This window comes from Eubalaena glacialis, chromosome 4, assembly GCF_028564815.1.
Source record: "Eubalaena glacialis isolate mEubGla1 chromosome 4, mEubGla1.1.hap2.+ XY, whole genome shotgun sequence".
NCBI classification, from domain to species: Eukaryota; Metazoa; Chordata; class Mammalia; order Artiodactyla; family Balaenidae; genus Eubalaena; species Eubalaena glacialis.
The window spans coordinates 99716278-99738415 of NC_083719.1; the positions used below are offsets into that span (position 1 = coordinate 99716278).

Genomic DNA, 22138 nt, shown 5'->3' on the forward strand with positions numbered 1-22138 from the left:
GATTGAATAGGATTTTCAATTGTTTTGGTGCTAGCAGGGTTATTGGGTTCTACTAAATGATCAAATATTCCTTGGTTGTAGCTGAATCACCTTCTATGGAAAGAGGCTGTTAGGCTGTTAAACTGTGCAGAATGGCAACTGGCCAAGTTTTAAGGCACCTCTTTGGCCAAGTCTGTAATGGTCCTGGAGTATTGAAAGTCTCAGGTTATTTCTTCACTTGGTCCAGCATTTTGTAGCTGAGGGGTAGAATGAGATTGAGTAGAATGAGATGTCAGGCATGGGTCCCAAGGTTTCAGGATAAGTGGAAACTCTTGAAAACTTGGGTGAAAGGGAATAATTGTTTCAGCATTTTGCTTGCACATGTGGTGGGGCAGTTCAGCAGCTCTGGGCTGGGGAAGTCTTGAAAGGGGTTCCTGGACTCAATTCCCACTTGTGTGTGTGTGTGTGTGTGTGTGTGTGTGTGTGTGTGTGTGTGTAGGCTTCCCCACGCCAACAAGCAATTCTCGGATGCCAGCAGGGTGTCTGAGAATTCAGCTCAATTCTGACACTGTCTACGGGAAGATAGAATTTGATTCTACAAGTAAAGGGCTTAGTCCCACAACACCACTCTTTACTTCAAACGCCAATCATAAGCTGAGGTTGTTGTCTGTACTTCTGACTGACTGCCTATAAATCAAAGGTACCTACAACCCTCTCCTCGGGTTTGAAGAATTTGCTAGAACTGCTCACAGAACTCAGGAAAACCCATTACACACTAGATTACTGATTTATTATAAAAGGATATTAAAGGGGACAAATCAACAGTGAGATGAAGAGATACATAGGGTGAGATGCAGAACAGAGGAGCTTCTGTCCACGTAAAGGTTGGGGCCCAGCACGGTGACACTTGGAAGCATTCTTATTCCCCAACTTGAAAGCTCTCTGAAAAGGAGGACCAGAAACTGTTCTTCTTGGTTTTTATAGAGGCTTCATTACATAGTCATGGTTGACTATATCACTGGTCAGTGGTGATTGATTTAACCTCAGGCGCCTCATCTCTTTCTGGGAATCAAGGGGTGGGATTTAAAGTCCCAACTTTCTAATCACATGGTTGGTCCTCCTGGCAACCAGCCTCCTCCCTTGGGTGGGATCCAAAAGGCACTTGCTTGTAGCATTTTCAAGAACTGAGGACAAGAGACCAAACATTATGTCATTGTTCTTATTGCCCAGGAAATTCCAAGGGTTTTAGGAGCTATGTTCATCTGTATAACCAATGATATATATGTATATATTATGTATATAAAATAACCAACAATATATAATATCACACTATTAATATTGCAGGTCTTTAGAGCTGACTCAAAAATGGGAATGGATGAGAGGGTTGGTGGCTCTTTTCATGGGTAAATGAAATGTTAAAACTAAGACTTGAGTGCAGCTAGCTTTGGGAAACAAAACAATTTTAAATTGTCAATCTGAAGTGTGAGAAAAAAGTAAGGTATATAATCCAATCTAAAGGCTATACGGTAGATAACTTTTTATTTTCACAGGGGCACATCTCCACCTTTGAGGGAGAAATAGGCCACAGGTGTAGGCAATTTAATCCAAGTTGGGCCAGTCATTAAACTTCCTCATCACCAGTTACTAACCCAAGTAGGACCATTGCTAATTCATATGATGTCTTTCTTTGTATGAATTTGAAAACAATTTTGCTTCCTAAAAATATTTTACTTCCATATTATCAGAAAATTATTATAATATACAGATTTTTGTAGAATGACTCACCTTACTGCCACCTGCTGGAAAATCATGGTAATAAATATACGAATGTATGACTTTTCTCTAAGAGTGGCACAACTGTAAGAGCAGCTTTGACCTGAGCTGATCACAGTAATTGGCCACGGTGTGTGTCCATGACCTAAGCTAGACCTATCAAAGTCCTCTCCTGGGAGCTTGCTGTAATTATCTCTTTCTTTTCTACGTGCAAAGTTATAAAGATGTGAACCGGGATTTATCATTGACCAAGGTTCAACTTCAGGGAGAAACTAAAGCCAATCTATTAAAAGGGAATGGGATACATAGAAAGAAACAGTCCCAATGGTCCTAGAATTTCTGGCTCCAATTCTACTGGAAAATATTTCTCTCCTTGCCTTTCTATGGTTAAGCTACGAGACAATTTCCTTTGTTTAGTGAAGCAAAAGTTCAGTTTCTGTCTCATGGATAAAAAGTAAGGGAAAAAAATATTAAGTATACATTGACTTTGTAGGTCAAGTAAAATAAACTGACTGTAGTTGGGAAAGAGGGCAATAAAGAGATACTCTGAGGTACAATCATTTTATATTAGAGTCATATGTGGAATTATCTTATTGTTCTTGCTGGGACTGTGCCTTGCTAAACCTAGCGGCACATCTACTCCATAGCGTAGATTCTTGCCTAAAGTAGCCATTTAAAAAAATATTTGTTGAATTAAATTACTTTCAAAATACACAGAGATAGACAACACTTCATTCATTCATGTACTTATCAAGTGTTTATTGAACAGTTACTTCGGAATAGAAAAAGTTCTAATTACTCGGGGTACTATTGTACAATGGGTATTTGTATTTAAACTTCCAGATCACATTTGTTTGTTTGTTTGTTTGTTTTTACCAATATGCATCTATAGTAGATAGCCATCATGCCAAAAACAATTGCTACATAAAAAGGAGATATTCTATAGACAAATGGAGACAACTCCACAAGTCTGAGTCAACATGAGGTTCTAGCTCCCAATTTGTATTCCCTAGATGTGAAAATTTAGAGGTACCATTTAACCTCCCAAGGCATTGTTTTCTCATCTATAACATGAAGAGATGTAACTGGATGATCTTTAAGGCTTTCTAGATAAAAAGAAACCTAAAGTTTTCTTTCAATCTCTCAAACCAGTGGTTTTCAGAGGCTGGTCTTTCTCCAGCAGCCTAGAAACTTGTTAAAATGCAAATTTCAGACCCCACCCCAGACTTACTAGATCACACACCCTGGGGGTGGGATCCAGCAATCTGTGTTTTAACAAGCTCTGACGTGTGCCAGAGTTTGCAAATCACTGCCTAGACATATCATGTACAGTATATTTCTTAGTCAATGTATACATGGAGAACTTTACTCATTTTTCTCTGTTGCATTTCACTAATGGCATTTTCTCTCCTATCCATGTTGTTCGCCAGTATTTTTCACCCAGTGAAAACTATTTTGGTGGAAACAAAGTTGTCATTCCTTGATTTTTTTCTTTTTCTTAATGTTTTCAAATATCTCTAATGACTTTACTGGATTTTACAAACAAAGTTTATGCAAAAGAAAAAAAAGAAAGAAAACCAAGCGTTATCATTATAAGAGAGATGTTATATTATGCATATCATCCTTTTTTTTGAGACTCAATGAGCATTATTATGGTGGTATATTGATAAAAGCTGCTGTCAACAAAATGGGACAAAATATTTTGGGAATATTCTTGAGCTCTTTGTGAATTAAAAAGTATGTCAGTGTCATAGCATTCCTCATGCAGGTTAATTATTAGAGATTGAATGCAATAGATTAAACACACACACGCACACACACATACATACACACACAGGAAAATATTGATAAATGCCTGTAAGTGAACAACCACTAGATGATCTCTTTTAATTATCCAATCCTTCCTGCTGCAACCCTCAGAAAATGTTGACTAAAGATACAGAAAGAATAAAATGCTGGGTGAACAATCATTTCTACAAATAAGACACTTTTCTATTAGCAGTCTGTTATTCTGAGTTTATAAGTGATGTGGTTTGAGTATGTACCCATTTGCCTCTAGCACTAGTACATAAACAGATTTATGAACACATTAATAAGAAATTTTATTAGGTGTCATTTTTGTTGTGTGGTCCCCATAATTTGGCTTTAAAACATCATATATATGAATCTCTGACAGAGTGCAAGATGTGCCAAAGGAGTGACTAATTTTTCCACAAAGGTGATAAAAAAATAGACAGCAAATAGATTTGACGTACATCCTTGCATCCTTCTCATTGTCTCCTTCCCCTCGATATCTTTAACTCTTTTTGTAAAACTTTCTTCTTTAGGAATATTTTATCCATACCTGTTTAATGACTAAAAGATAGTGGTAGTCATCACTGCTGGGGGTCGACTAGCTTTGTTAGTTTGGGTTTGGAAGCCAATTACAACTTTTCCCTTTCAGTTAACTCCATATTGTATTTAAATATAGATAGATAGATGATAGATAGATGATAACCATTATTTAAGAGTAAATTGTGATATGGATGTGCATAATATGTTTTAGAGTAATAATTGTGATTCAGTTTTGAGCCAAAATAGTTTGGCTCGTTGCGAGCAATGGATACCATAGGAGAACAGAATTTTTTTTTAATCATTAGTGAAGAGATTCAGAGTGGCATGGAAATATCCTTATATTAATAAGAGGATTATTTTGTCAGTGGAAGAAAAACACCACCTCCTTTCCTGTTTTCCAGTATTCTTGCTTAAATTCATCATTTTTGAGTTTTGGGGGCTTCCCTATTCACTTGCCTACTATTGAGAGTAAAAAATTCTAATATAAAGGAGCAGCACCTTCCCTTTTTCTCACATTTTTTCCTGCCATTTCTGACCACTTATCTTTCTTCAAATATGAAATAAGAGTATAGTTAAAGATTAGGAATTTACAGTGGGGGAGTTTGTAAATCTGATGTATATATTTTTTTACTGTTATACCTTTATATAATAAAGAAGAACCTGCAGAGACAGGGCACTTAAAAATATATATTCTCTCTACCTTAGAGAACTCAAGCATATTACTTATTTAACACTTCTAATAATTTCTTCTGTCTTCTCTCCAATTTGCTTAGTGCACACTGGTTCCTTTATTCTTTCCTTATTTTAATTTTCTTCCAGCAACTTCTGCTTTCTACCTTTCTTTTTCCTCTGATTTTTCAATGCATTTTTCAACGTTGTTATTCTTTTGATAGCACTTCTAAATTTCTATTTTTCTTCTATTGTCTCTTTTTTCTTCCATATTCCAAATATGACTTCCAAGGATTTTATCAAGATGAATTATTCAGAATGAAGAGAGTGAATATGAGGGGTTTAAGGAACTAGGAAGAGGAGAGCTGCCAAGATTTTCTTCATGTATAGAAGCATAATGGAACAATCTGGGGTGTGAGAAGCAAGAGACAGAGGTCCTTGCTAAGGCATGACTAAATGGGAAGCTTATTAAAATAATGATTTGGAGTAGAGTGTACTGAAGAAAATAAAGTAGATCTAGCCTTCCAGGTCAGTAGCTAATAACCCATGGGTTTGCTACTAAGGAAATTAAAACTTTAACTAATGAGAATCCTAGCCACCTACTGAGAATGAAACTGAAGGCTTCCTATTAACTCCCCTCCCTGGGTCATTTTGACAGAACAGTCAGAAAGTTATTTCCTCTTTATTTAGTTGCAAAAGACTTGAAATGGATACAAAAAAAAAAAAAGGAAAAGAAAAGTTGGTGGCAAACTCTTCTTATTCAGCTCTCACAAGAGGAGATCCAGTGTATTTCCCCTGTACCCGAAACATACATCATCATAGGCCATGAAAAGAGGAAGGACAGTTAAAAACAAAAACAAAAAACAGAAAACGGGCGCTGTCCCAGATAAGTACAGCCAAGATGACTCAGACAGTCTCCCAGGGGATTTTTGATGTGAGGACTTCCAATTAATAAATCCTCTATTAGCTCTGTGGAATCAGCAGGATTAAGCTACCTCTTTCAAGAACACTGGTTAAATATCATGATTCCAGGGGGTGAGGGGTCGATTTTATCCACACCTCTTTTTATTTCTGCACAAGTAAGAACACCTCTGTTTAACTCTTGGGTGAGTAGGAGAGTGATTGGAGGCCTTCGGGACACACTTTGGCCCTGGATGAACATTTAGGGTCGCTTTACTAGCCCTAAATTAAACTCTGACCCTACTGTGGTTCTTAATCAATCGATCAGAAAGTGTGGTGGGGATCCGGGTCTCTGCTGGTGGGTGGAACAGAAGGAATCCAAGCTGGATGTGACAAGACATCCAGCAGGATATGATGATGAGGGCATTTCAGTGTCAAGACGAGAGGGTGGGCAGGACACGAACTTATCTCCCGGCTCCCTGACGCCCAGGTGTTCTGGGAGAGATCCCGGAGGCACGTGCCACGGGGACTGCAGCTGACAGCCCGGGGCCGGTGGCCAGGCGCCCCTCTCCGCGGGCGTGGAGCGAGCGCCTGTGTGCGCGCGAGCGGCGGGCGGCGGCGGGAGGAGGCGCAGGCGCGCTGTTCGCCCGTCTGCAGCCCCGCGCCGAGCGCCGCGTCTCGGAGAGTTGATGGCAGCACCACAGTGCGGCCACCCGGCCGAGCGCCGAGCGCAGCCTCCCGCCGCTGCCCGGGGAGCGTCCAAGATGTGGGGGGACTGGGGCGGCAGCGGCCGCCGCGGCGCCAGGGACCGGGGCGCGCAGCAGCCTCCGCTCGCCCGCCTGTGCTGACCTGCCTCGCTTGCCCCCAAAGAATGTCAGCCAAGTCCAAGGGGACCCCCTCCTCGTCCTCTCCAGCCGAGGGACCGCCGGCAGCCTCCAAAACCAAGGTGAAGGAACAGATAAAGATCATCGTGGAGGATCTGGAATTAGTCCTGGGCGACCTGAAGGACGTGGCCAAGGAACTTAAGGAGGTGAGAGGTGCGGGGTGTGGGGAAGGAGTTCGTCGCCTTTCACCCGCTGGGGTTCCCGGTCCCGTTTTCACTGGGGACCGCCAGATATTTTAACTCAAAGGAAACTATAGAAAGACGCCTGCAGACGGACTTTCTTTCCTCCGGCGACTCCTGAGAAGAGTTGTTGCACTTTCTTTTTTTTTTTAATCAGGAAGAAATCAACTAGTGTTTTAATCGATGGACCTGGGATGGTGAGAGGGGTGAACACGCGTGTCTCTGTGTGTGTGTGTGTGTGTGTGTTGGGGAAGGGGATTCACTGGGGGTGTGTCGACAGAGGAAGAAACCAGCAACCGGCCGGAGAGTGCAAGATGCTTCTCTCCTGCCCTCTTGCTCCCCCAGAGTCCGCTGGCAAGTCTCTCCTTGCCTGGCAACCTCCTCAGGCCGGGGCTGAAAGGTGGCCGGGTTCCGGGCCCTGGGCCAAGCCCGAGAGGGCAGCCTGGGAGAAGCTCGGCTCCGGCCCCCCTCCCCGCTTCCCGAGCCCAGCTGGAAGGAAGGCGACCCGGGGCTGCTGGCAGGAGAGCCCAGACTTGGGGATGTAAAGGGGGTCTGGGACTTTCTCACTTTCGCAGTTCCTGAGGCATCCCCTGCTCTCCTCGGAATGTCCCTCCCAGTAACTCCGGGCCTTCTCGCCACCCCACCTCCTTTCTTCCTCCTATCTTGTCGCGGGTTGGCATAGAACCTGGGGCGCAGGGCGCGTCGGTGAGTGCGTGCGTGAGTGTGTGTGCGTGTGTGTGTGTGTGTGTGTTTGGTGTGCGCGCACCAGCGTCTTGCCACTTGAATCCTGGCTCTTGGGAACCAGGACTGTTGTGTTTCTTTGTCGCTCCCCCCAACCCCCATTCTACTTCTGCCCTCCCACCCCCACCAGCGTTGATGCGGATAGAAAGAAGCGGAGGCAGTGTCAAGGCTGAGGATGCGTAACTCAGGCTGCAGCTCCAGGCGGGGGCGAGGGCAGGGTTGGGAGGGGTGGGGTCTCCCGCGAGCCCGCGGGTGGCATCTCGGAGCTGGTGGCAGAGTCCCAGCCCAGTGTTCCGCTACTGACGGGGTGCCTGGTGCTGTTCTCCGTCAGGGAGTCCGCACCCCCAGTTGCAGGAGAGCTGACACTGTAACTTCGAAGGTGGTGGCCGCAGTGGGAAGGGAAGGGGTGGGGCGTAGTCTAGGTCCAAAATTATAATCCTGTTTCAAAGGCCAAGAGGGAGGAGATTGAGGGTCGTTTGGATGGCTGGCCTCTAGAGACTGACCTCCTCTGTCCAATTTCCAATCCAAATGCGAGGATAGAGCCCTCCTTTTTTCTCCCCCTCTCCCCATTACCTCTGTGAACTGAACTCCGCGTTTGTTACCAAGTACAAGTCTGTTAAAATGGCCCATTCATCGGCAGGGTTTGGTTTGCCAATGGCAAATGCCATTCTTGTAGGTTGCTCCACTGACAGAACATAATTACTACTGAGGTCCTGAGAGCGGAGATTGATACAGATGATAGGTGCGAGGAGGAAACTTGTTCGTGTTTCAGGGCTTCTCTAGGATCATTGTTTCACAACTGGTTGACAGATGGCGAGGTTATGCATAGAAATTCAAGTCTAAAGATGCTGTTTGTTTCTTTGTTATCCTTTTATGTGACATCTTTGGCAGGCTGTATTTTCATCCGAAACATGATGGCGTTTTAAAAAACGAACAAATTTGGGCAAGTTCCTTTTGGCAGAATTGTGCTTTACGGTTGTTGAGGTTTCTAAGATGGGGGATGTGGGAAACCTACATCAGCACAGAAACGTATTTACTCCTTCAGCGAGGAGGCTGAGATTAAGAGAAATGTAGTCAATCAAAACTCCGCATCTATGGGCACATACTTCTTATGTTACGATGTGTCACTCCACTCCTTATTTTAGACAGAATAAATGACAAGAAACTGCACATGGTCCCAGTTCTGCTTTGCATCATTATTCTGTAGATGTTTGGAGACCAGGTAGATCTATAGTGAAACTTTTAACCTCACTGTAGCTCTTGGATAGAATCACAAAGAAGTGTTTCAGGGAGTCTGTGGATCTCTCTCCCTTTCACTCTTTCTGTTTTCATTTGCTTGAGGATTTTTATTAGGGAAGAAACAAACAAACAGTTTATAAAAGGAATAGAAAAGCATAGGTAATGTAAAACCAAGTAAATGAAAAGATCTGTCTTCTAGACAGATCTAGAGATAAAATTTTATTTTGATGCTTTGTAAGCTTTGATTGGTTGCCAGGGCCTGTCTGGCTAAAAATTTCACCCCTGAGAGTGGAATTTATGAATGATAAATGATTTGATGTGATTATCAATTACTTTTGTGAGGATATCATCATCCTAGGTTTGCACATGGAGTTGTGGATACTATGTCTGAATCTCAAAACACTGGCCATTTATGTAATAGGAGAGATAGTTATTTCAAGAACAAAATATTTATAGGGCATGTTTAACCTATGACATCTTGCAGTTGTCCAGCATTTATCTTTTTAAGATAATATTGCACACATGACTGAACCTGTTTTTGATGTAATTTTGAATGGAGGAGTAACTGAAAACTTTGTAAATCACAAACCTGTTGGTGTCTACACCTATGACTTGTAAATATAAATGTCACTATTCATTAATTGTTACATTCACTATTCTGGCAGCTTATCATTGGTATATACTAAATATAAACGGTTATATTTTGAATTCTAATTCCTTTATTGGCAATGGTATGCGTTTAGGCCATAATATATTTTGGAACAGAAATTAGAAATAAGAAAGTGATTATGACTGCATCACTATATCATTCACCATATGGTATTTGTTTTTTTCCCTGCCTTTTTCTTTTTTTTTTCTTTTTTTTTTTTTAAACATCTTTATTGGAGTAAAATTGCTTTACAATGGTATGTTAGTTTCTGCTTTATAACAAAGTGAATCAGTTATACATATACATATGTCCCCCATATCTGCCTTTTTCATTCTAACTAAAATGTGCTATTCTGAATATTTTGTCCTTTATTTTTGCATAAACTCTGCACCAACAATATTGGACTTTTGTTTGAGGTTATTTTGAAATTTATTTTCTCTTTAGAAGTTTTCTGGACTTCAGTCATCTGAAAATTTAGGTAGTGGGATAGATTCTAACATAATAGTAGCCGCTTGGAACTCTTTCACAATTAGTAACAGGGACTTCCCTGATGGCACAGTGGTTAAGAATCCACCTCCAATGCAGGAGACATGGGTTCGAGCCCTGGTCCAGGAAGATCCCACATGCTGCAGAGTAATTAAGCTGGTGTGCCACAACTACTGAGCCTGCTCTCTAGAGCTTGTGAGCCACAACTACTGAGCCCACGTGCCACAACTACTGAAGCCTGTGCGCCTAGAGCCCATGCTGTGCAACAAGAGAAGCCACCGCAATGAGAAGCCCACGCACCAGAACAAAGAGTAGCCCCCGCTCGCCACAACTAGAGAAAGCCCGTGCACAGCAATGAAGACCCAACGCAGCCAAAAATAAATAAGTAAATAAATAAATTAATTAATGATGAACAAAAAAATTAAAAAAAAACAATGAGTAACAAAATTCTATTATTATTGGTATCTTTTATGATTAGTTATTATTGCTTAATTATAATTAGATTGTGTATTAGAAGAAGAGGAACGGGATTTCTAGAAAGTCTAGGGGCAGATTTATTCTGCCCTCAGAATTTAGTAAAACCTCAAATAACTTGACTTTTCAGAAATAATATGGGTTTCTGGGTCTTCTGTACTATAATGGAAAAGCCTTAAGTATAATTCAACATATTTATTCAGCATCTACTGTGTGCCAAATACTATATTATCTTTTTATTGCTACCAAGATGAATAATTTGGAGTTTCTAGTCTCAGTGAACTCAAAGAATAGGTTGGGATATATTTATCCTGTCTTTGAACATCAATAGTGTAAAAAGGCATTACTGCTTTTAGTGACCACCACTCTCACTGTGATCCAAGAAAACAGAATTGAGAATAAGAATGAGTATATGTAGATTTATAAACTGATACTTGGTATGTACTTAGTAGTAAGCCTTTGGTGAAAAGGGTAGTAGAAGCTTAAAAAAGATGGTAAGATATGAATTTTAAGAAACTTATGATTTATTCAGATTGTCATGATTAACACAAATGGGTCAGTGCCATATACAGGAGATCACGTAGCCAAGTGTTACGATTAAACAGTGGAGATTTTCATGAAGGCCAAGTCCTTAGGGGGGATGAAGAGCCAAAAAGGAAAATTTGGGGTCTTTGAGATGCGGATAAGATTTGAAAAGGTAGAAAGGAGAAGCAATTAAGAGGAAAGAGCATTGGAGTACAAGATTAATCCATGTTGCTTTTATCTACACGTTGAAAGAAAAGAAAAAAAATAGTGGTGCAACTCTAGAGTTTTAGGGATAAAATTAGCCATTTCTGGGGCAATCCTTTTTCTATGAAGTAATGCAGAAAAAAAGAGCTATTGCTTTTTTTTTTTTTTTAAAGGTGTAGGCTTATTTATTTATTTATTTTTGGCTGTGTTGGGTCTTCATCTCTGTGCGAGGGCCCTCTCTAGTTGCGGCAAGTGGGGGCCACTCTTCATCGCGGTGCGCGGGCCTCTCACCATCGCGGCCTCTCTTGTTGCAGAGCACAGGCTCCAGATGCGCAGGCTCAGCAGTTGTGGCTCATGGGCCCAGTTGCTCCGCGGCCTGTGGGATCCTCCCAGACCAGGGCTCGAACCCGTGTCCCCTGCATTGGCAGGCAGACTTTCAACCACTACACCACCAGGGAAGCCCGAGCTATTTCTTTTTAAAGAGAGTTCTCAAATAAGCTGACCTCTCTTGGTATCAATTTGCCTGTTCTTTTGTGGAGATCTCACTGGTAAACTTGTTGTGCATCAAGTGTTGGTGTTAATATAGGATCGTAGATCTTGTTGCTTCGGGAGGGATTGGAATATACGATAAATAGCCTTCTACTTGGAAACAAAATTCATTGCTGCTTTAGTTGGATTCTTGTTTAGTTTAGACTGATTATAACCTTGAGCATTCTTCATACTGTTTCATTTTACGATTTTAAGTAACAAGACTATTATATGAGTTAACTATATGTGTGTGTGTGTATGTATATATATACATATGTGTGTGTGTGTGTATATATATATATTGCTAAGCCCTGGGAGTGGACGTGACCATTATGGAGAAACCAGTAAAGATAAGTTGTTCTGTCTGCTCTGGAATCACTGACTGATTGGACTCCATGAGTGGGAAGGTTTTGTCAGCTTTGTGACTATGGATTGGAAAGCACTCATTGTTTCTCTTATAATGTCATAAATAGAAATAAATTAAAATTAAGTTTAATTTTGAAAAGTTTGAAAACCCATAGGAAATGATCCATTTTGGGGGCTGATGAAAACAGAATTAATAGAATTAACAATTATCTGCAAAATATTTTTGTTTTTAAATGTTTTTTCTCTTTTTTAATGGCTTAGCCACTTGAAGTGCTTTAGTTTATTGATCTAGGAAATCCTACCAAATATTTTTTGGTTAATGAATCCATGCATATAAAATTCATTACTTGAACAAATTACAGAGAATAATGTCTGGAGTATTTTCTAAAGTCATGAATGAGTGAGATTTCACAGATGATTAATTTGTAGCAATAGCTGTATTTTTAGTACTCTATACAACAGTCTACCCTCTCAAACTGAAGTATATTACCAAATGCTAAAATGCTCTTTAGTTTTTCTTTTCTTAAGCCTGATGGCTTAGCATGTTACTAAAAGAGCAGCATCGTTCTGAGAAAATAAAAATAACCAATAACCATCCTTTACTGTCTATTTCCAATGCATTAAACCATTCAAGACTCAGAGAATTAGCTGATAAGAAATTCAAGCAGACTTAAAGTAATAAATAGACAGTGTGCTTCAGGCAATAGTGAAGTAATAGATAATAAAACCAATGTAATAGTTTCATTGTTACTTGGATTATGTTTTTTCCACCCTTACTGCTCTGAGGATCTCAGATAATTAAATCAAAATGTAGGAAAAGAGATAGAAATGTAAGTTTGAGTAAAACATATTTTCCCACACAAATTAAACTACAGAGCTTCTGTAGAACTAGTTCATGAAAAATATCATGGACAATTTTTGAAAGAGGGGAAAAATTCCAATAATATGCTAACCCATTTCTGATTAAAATGTGCATAACTGACATTAAGTTGAAAATAAAAGATTGGTAAACAATGAAGGGTACTTTTTTTTCCTTTAAAATTTAAATTTATTTGTGTATTTTATTAAGATTTTATTTTGGGGGGAAGTTTTAGGTTCACAGCAAAATCGAGGGAGAGGTACAGAGATTCCCTTATACGCCCTGCCCCCATACATGTGTAGCATCCCCCATTATCAACATCCCCCACCAGATTGATACATTTGGTACAACTGATGGATCTACATTGACACATCATTATCATCCAATGCCCATAGTTTATGTTAGGGTGTACGCTTGATGTTGGACATTTTGTGACTTTGGATAAATATGTAGTGATATATATCTATCATTATGGTGTCCTACAGAGTATTTTCATGCCCTAAAATTCCTCTATGCTCCACGTATTCATCCTTCCTTCAAATCCTAAGGACACTAGTTTGTTAAAGAAGATATTTCATAAGGAATACAGTATATGAATAATATACAAAGTTTGGAAAAATCTAAAAATTAGAAAGGAGAAAATAAAAATTATCTTTAATGCCACACATAAATAGATATATTGAGAATTTTGCTATATTTTCTTTCCATCTCTTTGTATGCATGTTTTTAACAGACAAAGTCATGTAAAATTATGAAGTTATATACAATGATGTTTTCTGCTTTCTGGAATACTTTTAGATCATAACCATTATATAGATCTGTTATAAGTTACTTTATCATGCCCCTAATGTTCGACATTCTATTTATTAACAAATTTTTGTGGTTGTTAAGTATCATTAAAAGAACAGCTTTGACAATAAAAGTAGCTAAGACAGATAGGTTTTTACTACCTGCCTCATATTATTCTAAGTATATTTCTTAATATTAGGTCTTCTAATTCTGAAAACAGACATATGAGGAAGGTACTATTGTTACTCTATTTTAGAGATAAGAAAACAGAGGCCAGAGATGTAAAGTCACTTGCCAAGGTCCCTTACTTGTGAGTGAGGCTTCAGTGCTAGGCATTTTAGTGCTACAGCCCAGGCATTTAACCACTAAGTTCAATGGATCTTCCTATTTTTCCCCCCAATTGCTTAGAAATCAAGGGTGTGAAAGTTTTAAAGTTTTCAATCCAACTTGCCAAACTATCTTCCAGGGAGTTTTTCACAAGTTTTTTACTCCCAGCGTCTGTATATGTGTGGACGCATCTTCTTAAATTTCTAGTGAAGCTAATAAAACTTTTAAGTCTTATTGTGAGTATATTATTTCTTTGTGGTAACAGTCATTGTTTTTGTGGGTTGTACTCAGTTTTGGGCACCAGTATTGAGGCAAAATTAATACTGAGTTAACTAGACATTTCAGTTTTCATCTTCCGAATAAATAGGTACTGCAGTGAATTACTTTTGACCTATTTACTCTTCAACAAAAACTTTAAGAAAAATATGACATTTCTTTTTTATATTATGACTTAGACAATAAAGGAACAACTAATATGGGTGCTTGCTGATGTCTAGCATTGTATATAGCAGTTTCAAATGAATTTAAAAGAATTTGGGAAACTTTTATTCTCTTTTGTTATCAAATTGCCTTAGAAGGGAGGTACTGTCCTTAAGTTTTCTGATATGTTTGGGGTTTGACAGTTGTTTCGCTTTCTGCTGTGACAGGTGAATAGAGAAGCTTGTTGAATATTTACCAGGCCCCAAATTATTGAGCTGGCTAGCAATGCCAAATGTATCTTTATGGTTAGATTTTGCATGTTAATTTTAGTGCTACCAATTTTAAGCCACCCCCTCTTCCCCTCACATATAAGGGAGAAAAGAAATGACCTTATTCTAAAATCCTATTTTTTTTATAGTATAATATGAATAGAAGTGTTTTTATTATATTAAAAGTTAGTTCATTAAGAAGAACTGCTCAGAATTAAGATTTCTTAGACCTGGGAAACCAAAGTCAATGCTACTTCAGCTCTAAATAAGAGCCAGGAAATAACATCAACTGAAATGAGAAAATAGGCATGTCTAGGTAATGTCCACATCAAAGTAGGTTCACAAGGTGGCCTGTCAACTCGGAACAGATGTTGCCTTATGTGGCACAAGCTATTTGTATTTTTGAGAATGGACGGATGTGAGGATTCCAAAGGAATTGAATTTCAGGCCTCACTTTAGGTAAGAAACATTAACATTGTTAGGACAGAACTTATATTTATGATCATTGTTTTTCCTCCTTCTGCTTTGCAAATGTTACTTCGGGTTGATGTTTGAGATAAATGTTTACTTGTACAATAATTGAAGTCAGTCAAATTATATACCTATGCCCAATGAGTCAGTTATTATGTTGTTTGACCCATTATAAATAGACTTTCAGCTACAGATAGCATGTACCATACTTGTCTGGAGAAAGCAAATTTGACAATTTCTAACAGGTTCTCTTTTGTAGTACTGTCCAAAAGCTAACAGATTTATTGTTGTTTGTTGGCCTCTTTCATAATATCATATCTTATCCTAAGATTTTGAACTATGTTCATGTGACAAAAAAATACCAGGTTAAAAAATATGTATCGGTCAAATTAGCTGTCTTCTATAGGCAGTAGTTCTTAATTTTTTCCCCCATGTCACAGAGCACTTTGAAAGAATGACAGAATTGTGGGTATTTCCTCTGGAACAAAAACTCATGAAGGCATAAGTTTTTGCAGATGTTTAGGGAAGCTTGAGTGGGTGAGAATAATTCAGATGAAGAGACAAAACAAGTGATTGATTTAAAAAAAAATTTCAGCTAGTTGTTTGAGACTCATCTCCATAATTTTCAAGATCATAAGTCCTGACCCTACAAAAAAGGAAAAAAGAAATACTGATGGCTATAAATTGATGGTTTTTATTCCAGGAGCAAATGGGCAGTTTATCAGCAATTTACTTCTCTTAGAGGGACTCTGGTAGATGTAATCTATCTCAAAGTGGGGTAGGAGTGTATATATATATATATATGTGTGTGTGTGTGTGTGTGTGTGTATATATATACATACACACACACACATTTCACTAATCTGAAACTGTAGAATGCTCTTGTGTCTGAAGGTTAACTCTCACATTTTTTTTTTATGATATGTGCTAGAGAACGTCACCACATGGAAGGATAGAATGTTTGTTTCCAGAGCGTATTGTAAATTAAGCATGTTCTCTTATTAAAACTGGTCCCAGAACAGCATTTTTCTTTATTTTATTATTTTTTTGTGTGACACTAGTTCATGAATGAAGAAAGATTTATTGAATTCTTGATATGTGTAAGATACTGTGCAAAAGAACATAAAGGATGCCAACATGAATAAGCTTAAGGACCTGCCCTTGAAGAAAGTCACCTGTAGTAGGATGAACTTCACCTCTAGTAGAGTGCAAGAAGTAACTCTAAGGCAATGTGAAATGTGTAAGGAGACATGTCTAACAATTTTAACTCTTACTCAGAGTAAAATGAGGACTACGCAATTTTGAGCTGTAAGAGTGACCAGATGTGAACTACTTCCATTGCTTCCTCTTTACCTTTAATTTCTGTCTAGTTCAGGGTTTCTCAAAAATGGCTCTATTGACATTTTGGGCAGATAATTCTTTGTTGTTGATGGCTGTCCTATAGATTGTAGGATATTTAGAGCACCCCTGGCATGTACTAACTAGATGTCAACAGCAACTAAAAATGTCAGTGTGACAACTAAGAATGTTTCTAGACATTGCCAAAGGTGCCCTGGGGGTGTGAGGGTAATCACCCTAGTTGAGAATGACTGCTCTAGCTTTTCCCTCTTATTCCATGTCACTTACATATTTCTTAATATTGCTTTCTTTACCCACCTTTTTATTTATTTAAACTTTTATTTGGTATTTATCCGTCAAGCACCGGGGCTTTATGTTCCTTTCATATCATGTATTCTTTTCTTTTGTTTAAAAAGACCATTATTTGTGCCTTTTCTTACATTTACCTGATTCTTTTCTTTTTCCCTTCACTGAACCTACTTTTAAAATATATCTTCTCACTTTCACTCACCACTTCCCTTATCTCATTGTCTATTTTTCACAATCAAATAAAGATTAAATTGAAAAATTTCAAGGAAATTGTATACATGTGTGTATTTTAAGATTTGGGGAAAAAAAGGGAAACTCAGAAGGGACGATGGGCTGAGGCTGAGCTGCTTGTCTTCTTGCCACCATTAGTTCCTGAGTGAGGTCAGTGGCAATCTTTACTGGAAAGAAGTCCTCTTCATCTCATCTATCAAACTGTCTTATGCTTCTCCTGCCTCTTCCATTTCTGTAGAGATAGGGGAGGTTTGAATGGTGTCACTGCTTTGTGGTGTGGCACAAGTTATAGAAGAAATACAGTGATGGTCATGATGATGTTGATGATGATGGTGATGATGATGATGATGATGGTGACGATGATGATGATGAACATGAATGTAACTAAGATCTGTTCAGTACTCACATGTACCATGAGCTGTTCTGAGTTAACTCGCTTAATCCTCTCAGTCACCCTTTGAGGTCGTTATAATTGTCCTACTTACGAGGAAGCTGAGACAGAGGGGGTAACTAATATAGAGAGCAAATGATGGAGTTGGACTCCTGATATTTCTCCCTTTAACCTGTTGTCCAGAACCAGCTCCCCAGTTCCCAGCAGCAACATAGTTACTCTGCTGTTTTTCAGGCTTTTAACTTCAGTACAATCTCTTTTCCTCTCCTTCCTCCGCTATGTCATCTGTCACACTTCCCTTTCTTGTTCCTCCCTTCTCCTTTTCCTGTCTTCTTCATTTTTTATTCTTTTCCTTCTTCTCTTTTCCTTCTTCTCCTTCCTCATAAGCTTCTTTGATATGCGTTAATATGTTATACACTTATTCAAAACTTTTAAAAAAATGTCTACTATACGCAAGGCAATGTGCTAAGGAATAAAAATAAAATATTGAGCAACACACACATGGCCCCTGACATCTGGAACTTACATGCTAGTGGGAGGACATTATTCAAATAATAACAGAAATAATATTTATTAAGGAGCGTTAAAGGCTATGAAAGAAAAGTACATGGTACAACAAGAGCATAAAATCATTGATAAGTCTTCTTCTAAATAGGGGGTTTCAGATTGGCTGTCTTCCTTCCCATTGCCACCTCTCTAATCCCTATGCTATCAATTTCATGGAAGATGTTTTAATAGCCCTAGAGCTATCCGTCTCTTGTTCTCCTCTGCCAATTCATTCTTTAAACACTACCAGATTAATCTTCTTAATGCACTGCTTTCTTCAGGCCACTCCCCTGCTTAAAAGAGCACACACTATTCTCCTGATACTTAAAATGTCAAATGAACAAACCCAGCCTTACAGCCCGATATCCAGCAGTCCCATTGTTTCAGTTTGGCCTTATCTCTTTCCTTCCTTCAGGGAGTAACACAGAGACCATCCCAGACAATCTTGACACCATCACAATTTTTACCCAACTTGAATTCTGTATTCCTCATGTTTATGGTCACTATGCCACTCAGTTGTATTTGCTTATGTTCCTTAACAATTGCTCCCTGTTTGTGCCTTTAAAAAAAAAAAAAAAAAAGTTGCTTTTCTCTTTTAGTTACCATGTAGTCTTTAGTACAACATTTTTAAAGTCTTACTCTTGTTATCTGTTGAGAAACTTAAAGATCCAATTCTGAGTAATACTTATGAAAGCTGTTAAGGAATAAAAGCCAATAATTACACTTGTATGTGAGAGCCTGTTCTTTCTCATCTACTCAAGAAAATCACTAACAATTCTCACCTATCTCTACTATACCATCTTTTGTTCATTCTCCCCCAGATGATTCCCATCAGCATAAAAGTGAAAATAAATAGTAAAATCCTCTCTTGATCCCACTTCTCCTGAAAATTACCATCCCACTTCTTAGCTCTCCTTTACCAAAAATCTTACGTTTTATACTTGACATCACCTATTTCCTCTTATTCTTTCCTAAACCTACTCCGATCAGACCTACACTCTAACCACTACACTGAAACTGCCTCTGTCAAGATTGTCAGTGACTCTATGTTATTTAATCAAATGGTCAATTTTTAGTCCTAACCTTATTTAATTTATCAGCATTTGACAGTCTCTTTAATAATCTTTCTTCACTTGGCTTGAAGAATACCATGCTTTCTCACCTCACTGATTTTTTTTTTCTCAGTTACCTTTGCTTATTTCTCCTCTAAGTTGTCTGAGCTCAAATTTGATCCTTTTTTTAAAAAAAATTATTTATACTCCCCTTATTGGTATTTTATTCAGTCTGGAGGTTAAATTCCATTTATAGGTTCATGACTTCCAAATTTGTGTCTCCAGCCTAGACATTTCTTCTAAATTTATATGGTCAGTGGTCTTTTCTGTATCTCTACTTGGATGTCTAAGAGACATCTTCACCTTTCCATGTCCAAACTGGAATGTTGATTTTTTCCTTTCCTCAAAACTTAGCCTTTTCAGTCTTTGCCAAGTCAATGGATGGTGTTAGAGTCATTATCAACTCCTTTTCCTCATGCATGATACACAGTTCATCAGACTGTGGTTGGCTCTACCTTCAAAATATTTGTAGAATTTGACCAATTCTTGTCTCCTCCACTGCTACCACACTGGTTCAAGCCAACATCCTCTCTCATTTTGGTTGCTACAGTAACCTTCTGACCATTCTCTCTTGCTTCCTTAAGCCCCCTTTTTTTAGCTCAGCGATCTGGGTAAATCTCGATCACATTATTGTTCTCAAATCTCTGTAATGACTTGCCATTTTACTCAAAGTGCTCACGGTGGTTATGAGGCCCCAGATTTCCCTTCACCCCTGTTTTCACACTCACTTCCTTTCTTACTAATTTCTCTTTGGCTGTCTTTGCTTCAGCCTCACCAATCTTGTTATTTCAAGAATGAATGTACCATGCACATTTTTATGGCTAACTCCACTCTACTGCTCTGTTACCTCATTAAAGTTTCACTCACATGTTACCCCACCACAGCTAATTCTGGCAACTCCACACGTTGTTATACACTCTGGCATTCTCCATCTTTCTTTTCCTATTTCACCTTTTCTCTTTTCCTTAATTCTTATTAGCTTCTGATATACTAAACAATTTATTCCTAGTATTCATTATTTATTTGTTTGTTTCCCACATTTAGAATGTCAACTCCTGGAGGTCAGTGACCTTTGTTTTATTCCCTTATGTATCTCAAGTGACTAGAGCAGTGCAGTGGCTGTCATGTGATAGTTGCTCATTAAATGAATTCGTGAATAACTGGATCTCTTCCAACTTTTGTTCCATTAAAGTTCTCAAAGATCAAACTATTACCTTTCACTTTCCACTGCCCATCTACCAGTTACAGAGAAGGAACATGTAGTAGATGCTTTTTCAATATTTTTTACATGGATTCTTTATCTTCCTGCCTTTACATATGGTAGTAGTTTGTAGGTTGGCTGGAGGGAGCTCTTGTTCCCCTACTTTGATTTTTAAAATCTACTAACCTCATTAAACCCATTCCACTAAACCCAATCCATATTCTTATTCTTTGAAATGGACAAAGGATCTCTCCATAACGGCTAACACATTGAATGCTTACTATGTGTCAGGCAGAGTTCTAAATGTTAAAAAAATATTAACTCATCAAGTCCTGACCCTTCTTGACTCCCAACCAGTGGCTCCCATATTATCCCTCCCATATGGAAATTCTAGGGACATCCTGTTTATATAAAACCTAAATGTGGTGTAACTTCAGGCCTTCACCTTCAGACAAGTCTGGCTCTGATTTCAGAGTGCCCATTGTTCCCTAAGGTTCAGGGATGTCATTTTAAACTCTTTGAAGCACATCAGATATAATTCTACTTTCTTCCAATCAAGTGTGTAAACTACAGTGAGGAGAAAGTATGTCTTTTTTTTTTTATAGCATTCACTCTATTTTTCTGCTTCTTGAACATTGTGTACCTTTCTTGTCATTAGTCATCATAAATTTTAAATTAACTGGAAAATGACACACAAAAGTGATATTGGATACTATTTAAATACATTTTAATCATCCTACTATGTCCATAAGAAATAAGCAAGCAGTTTGTTGCAAAGATCCAATATTATGGGAAACACTCAAAAACTAGGTAATATTTGTATTTGGCTTCTTTTTCTTCTTTTTCTTTTGTGTACTCCCTCTAGTGTTCAAAAATATGAGTACTTATAATTAGCCTATTCAAATACTAAAGAACACACATTAATATAAAAGTAAGCCCTTCTTAACCTGATATATATATATATGTGTGTATATATATATATATATATATATAAATGATTTTTTCACCCTCTGGAGATTATATTGTCCAGTTACTGAATTTTCAATGTATTGTATGAAAAACATTCTTTCTCCCCTTTCCTATGGGAATTTGATTATGTCTGTCTTTCATATGTATATTTTCAACCTGTCCACTTCAGTCAGGGGAAATATTGGACTTCTTGAACTTCTGTCTTTAAAGACCAAAACTTTCCCCAATTTTTAAATCTGAGGTCTTGGCTTTAGTTGGGCATTTGGATATGAACAAGAATCTTCCCACATGCTAGAAATGAAAAAAAAAAAAACAAAACTATATTAACTAGAGGAGTGTTTTTGAACATGGAAATTAAAATATTTAAATAATTGACATCATTTTATTTTAATATATTGAAACATTATCTAAATACTTTTGTTTCAAGGTACCTTAAGAAATAACAAAGGTATCCCTAGGAATAACAAATAAGTAAAAATAAATAACGTGTATAAACAATTGTCATTTAATATAGAATATTAATAATTGCTAGCATATATAGAAGAGAAAATAATTTTAAATTGTAAGGTTAAATAATTATTACTGTTTGGAAAGTTTTAAAAATCAGAGGCTAGTGTTTGAAGTCAATTTTTCTAAACTGACATATAATAATGTTACTTATATTTGATTAATGCCCTTCAGTTTTTAAACTACTTTGATGCCTGCTATTTCAATTCCTCATAGTCAGATGAAGTTAAAAAAATAATAGAAAGAATAAATTATTTTGAGTGACTTTCAGAGACATTGTTTTCTAAGCTCTATCAACTCCCTGGAAGTATTTTGATATTATAATGATTAGTACATTTTAGATGGAATTTAATACTCAACATTCACCCTATATATTTTGTAGGGAGATATATTCAATACTTTAACCTTATTCATAACAGACTGCATTGTATACCCTTCGGGGAAGTTACATTTTAAAACACACAGAATA

At 38.0% G+C, this 22138-nt stretch overlaps 1 protein-coding gene across 1 annotated transcript in view; it reads left to right on the forward strand.

Annotated features, from left to right (window-relative positions):
• Positions 1–6327: 6327 nt before the first annotated feature.
• PRR16 (proline rich 16) overlaps positions 6328–22138 on the forward strand; it is a 170533-nt gene continuing 154722 nt past the window's right edge. The window contains exon 1 of the mRNA XM_061188078.1: positions 6328–6685. The gene's annotated coding sequence lies outside the window, so the exon portion shown is untranslated. The remainder of the gene's footprint in view (positions 6686–22138) is intronic.